Genomic DNA, 4,378 nt, shown 5'->3' with positions numbered 1-4,378 from the left:
GTGAGGTATATATGATTCAACCACTTGGTTTAGTGGTGAGGGGAAAAAAATTTCTAAGCTCAAGAAGTCAACTTATGGGTTCAAACCATCACCACGAGCATGGTTTGATAAACGTGATAAAGTGGTGTGTGGTTTTGGTTATCAGATATGTGAGTTGGATTATTCTATATTTTTTAAATGCATGATTAATGTTGTGGTGCTTATGGCTATTTATGTGGACAGCATTATCATTGTTGGGAGTGACAAAAATATTATTTATCAACTAAAGGAGGGGTTGGGCAAAGTTTTTCAAACAAAAGATTTTGGATTATTAAAATATTTTCTTGGAGTTGAACTATTGCAATATCAACATGGTATTATCTTATCTCAAAGAAAACATGTTTTGGATTTACTTGATAAACGAGAATGGGAGGTTGTAGGCATCTTGACACCTTGATGGACCCAAATGTGAAGTGTGCAGGGTCTAGTAACGAGAAAGATGTTATAAATTTTCAAAGATTAGCTGGAAGATTAATCTAGTTGATAGTTATTGGCCCAAATAACTCATTTGTAGTAAGTGTTATTACTACTTTATGCACAGACCTGAGCTCTCTCTCACTAGAAATCTCTTGAGAGGATTTTGAGGTATTTAAAGAAAATTCCAAGGTAAGGGCTTTTATATAAAAAAAAACATGAACACCTCAAAATTGAAGGATTTGCATACGAAGATTTAGTAGGTTATCTTGATGAGAATAAATCCACTTCCAGGTTTTGTACGATGGTTGGTGGGAAGCAAAAAGCACAATGTATAAGCAAGGCAAAGTGTAGAAGTGGAATACAAAGCCATGAAACTTATAGTAAGTGAAATATTGTAGCTCAAACTTCTCCTTACATAACTTGATTTCTTGCTAGAAAGTCTTATCTAGCTTCATTGGGATAATGAAGCTGCTATTCATATTGCTAAAAATCCAGTATTTCATTAAAAAAACCAAGCATATTAAGATTGATTGTCATTTTATCAAGGCGAAGCTTAGAGTCGGAATTATTAGCACGCTGTATGTTCCTTCCAAGAGTCAGTTTACAGATAAGTTCACCAAAGTCGTTCTTGCGGGTTTACTTTAACAGTCATATTTCAAGTTGGGTGTTGTTGATGTTTTTGCACTAGATTGAGGGGGAGTGTTACAAGAAGCCATATATTTAGCCTTAATTATTTAGTTCTTCTTATTAATCATAGCCTAAGGGCAGAGTTGTAATTATGATAATTTTTTCATTATAAAAAATAGCAAAGACAGGAGCTCGTGTATGCCCTAAGGGGAAGAGCTCATTCTCCACTTCTCTCTCATATGTCCTTCTCATAAGTCATCTTCTCCTTCTTCCTTCTTCTCTTATTACCTTATCAAAACTTCAATGTGTTTAAGCCCTAGAATTTAACATTATAATAACAAAATGAGGGATCAACCATGTTGGGTTCAAAACCAAAATGAATTAAAAAATCAATTAATCAAACATACCAAGCTTGAGGAGCTTGTTTCAGTCCATAAAGAATTTTCTTAAGACGACATACATGAGTGGAATACCTGGGGTGTTCAAAACCTGGTGGTTGACACATTTAGATTTCTTTTTTAAGATGTCTATGTGAAAAGGTATTATTTATATTGAATTGATGCATGGATAATTATGAAAAAGGGCAAGTGTGAACTACATAGATGGTTTGAAATCGGACTACATGACTAAATGTTTGATTATATAATTTATACCAAGAATTTTTTTGTGTCCTTGAGCCAGTAGAAAAGTCTTGAATTTTATAATACTACCATCTACATGATATTTTGTTTTAAAAATCCATCTTGACCCAACAATATTCATGCGAAAAGTTTTTGGAACTAGATCTCATGTGTCAGCTTTAAGAAGAGCAATATATTCTTCTTTCATGGCCAAATGCCAATGTGATAAAGTGAGAGCTGTTTTGTAGGAAGTGACTTCAGATGCATGTCTGACTATGTGAGCTTGAGGAATAGAGGCACTAGCCTTACTCTTTGCTCTAGTTAGCAGGGATGGGTGTTAAGAGGTTGAGGAGGAATTTGAAGGTGGAGGGTAAAGAGATAAACTATTTCTAAGTGACTAGAGGGTGTTGGACAGGAAAGGGAGAGGGGTAAGGTCCAGATAAGGGGTCCAAGGGAATAGGAGTAGAGGAAGGGAGATCATTAGATAGAGTAGGATGTGAGTGGGTAAGGAATGTAGACTTCATGTTGAGTTTATAACGTGGTGATGGTGTTAGGAGGTCTAGAAGGTAGAGGAGTATGTGTTTCAAGCACTTGTGTTAGAAACTCACTTTAGTCAAGAATTTTAGAAGAAGATATATTAAACTTTTGAGGACTAGTATATGAAAAAGAGGATTCATCAAAGTAAAGATGCCTAGTCATAGATATTATTTCCAGTGATAAGCAATTTGTAACCTTTGTAGTTTTCATGAAAACCAAAAAAAAAAAACACATGGGAATGAAAGTCGTGACAACTTATCCGTATTATAAGGATGTAAGCATTGAAAATAAAGAGATATAAATGTGTGTATGCGAAAAGTAAGTGGGTAATGTTTTATTCAATGTAAAAAATGGAGATTTACCTGGCAAGGCTTTGGATGGAAGACAATTGATAAGATATACAAATGTAGTAAAAGCCAAAAAAGTGGTAGGGACTCTACTCTCATATAATATAGCTAATCCGGATTCAAGAACTTTTCTATGCTTCCTCTCAACTATCCTATTTTGCTAAGGATTATGAGGGCAGGATATGTTATGCAAAATACCATATTGATCTAAGTGGACTTAAATAGAGAAGACATATACTCACCACCTCCATCAGAATGAAACAATTAGATCCTACATGAGAATTGAGTCTCTATCATATATTACAAACTTGATAAACATACAAAAGGATTCATTTTTTTTTAATTTAAGAGGACATATCCAAACAAATCTACTAAAGTCATCCACAAATATAAAATGATATAAAAAATGATATGTAGATAACAAATGAGTTGGCCCTCATAGATCAAAATGTATAACTTCTAATGGCCTAGATGCCTTATTAACACTTCTTTCAAAAGGTAACTTGGATTGTTCAGCCTTATGGCAGCTAAAACAGCCATCTAAACAAGATAACTTCCTTGAAGAATCAAATTGTCATCAACTAGAATAGAAATGGCTAAGATAACTTCCTAGTGAACCTTGAAATTGATAGAAGATTTTTTTTATTTGTGGAACTAGTAAGGCATCTCTTAGATGAAAAAGGTCCTAAGAAGAGGTAACATGACCTTTTCGTTGGCTGCTATGGAAAGAACACTACCATCTCCTACATGAACGTTTTTGGTGCCATTATATGGAGCTACTTGAGAAAACATACTTGGATTATTGGTCAAATGGGTAGTGGGCCGATGTATGGAAACCATTGTGGTTCTTAATTTGTTTCAGATATGGAGAGAGTTGCTAGTGTTGTAGGTATATTCCAGCACTGATAATTATGGTTGAAACAATGGTAGCACATTTGACAGCATAAAGGAATGGAACTGTTAAAGGATAGTCCCACATACATTAGTGAGTATAAAGATCTTGCATTTATTAGCTGGGAGAAAAGGTTTCCTATGTGGCTAGTCATTTTTGGATAGGGCCTTCGACCCAATTTAACATGGAATCAGAACGAGGTTCTCATATGTGGGCATCCACCCAAATTATCTAGGTGCCACCATGTGAGGGCCTCTACCCAAATTATCCATGTGCCACCATGTGAGGGCCTCTACCCAAATTATCCACGGGCCTACACATGAGGAGAAGTGTTAAAGGATAGTCCCGCATACATTAATGAGTATAAAGATCTTGCATTTATTAGTTGGCAGAAGAGGTTTCCTAAGAGGCGAGTCATTTTGGGATAGGGTCTTCGACCCAATTAAACAAAAATCATGACTTGTGGATTGCTTCTTGTTTTCAAATGGATGAGTCATGGTGAAAGGATGGGTTGGCGTGGAGTGATTAAATGAGAGGCAGTTGGGAGATTTACTTGAATGGGAGTGGGATTGACAATAGTTGCTTTTTGAAGTTTCAAGGTGTCTTACCAAATTATTTTGTGCTGGCCACCATTGCTGAGAATGAATGTCTGAGGGACTCACTAAGGTATAAATCATAACTTTGAGGCATGGGGAAAAGTTCCTTATATGATGGAATCGGCGGCCGTGCAAGCATAGATGTAAGAAATGAATCATATGGGTGTTTAACCCATGAAGAAGCCAAAAGTTTTTGTCTTCTTTAGAGATAGGACGATGTATGGTTGCTAAATCATCTCATACTCCCTTGAACTGACCCACTTCTTCATTGAGAGGCTGACCATCATTTTCTTCAAGAAACAA

This window comes from Aristolochia californica, unplaced genomic scaffold (assembly GCF_029961685.1).
Source record: "Aristolochia californica isolate CCGP_79_NKW_82.1479 unplaced genomic scaffold, dmAriCali1.0.hap1 SCAF_8, whole genome shotgun sequence".
NCBI classification, from domain to species: domain Eukaryota; kingdom Viridiplantae; phylum Streptophyta; class Magnoliopsida; order Piperales; family Aristolochiaceae; genus Aristolochia; species Aristolochia californica.
The sequence above is the reverse complement of the archived record's forward strand: the minus strand, read 5'-3'. Positions refer to the sequence as shown.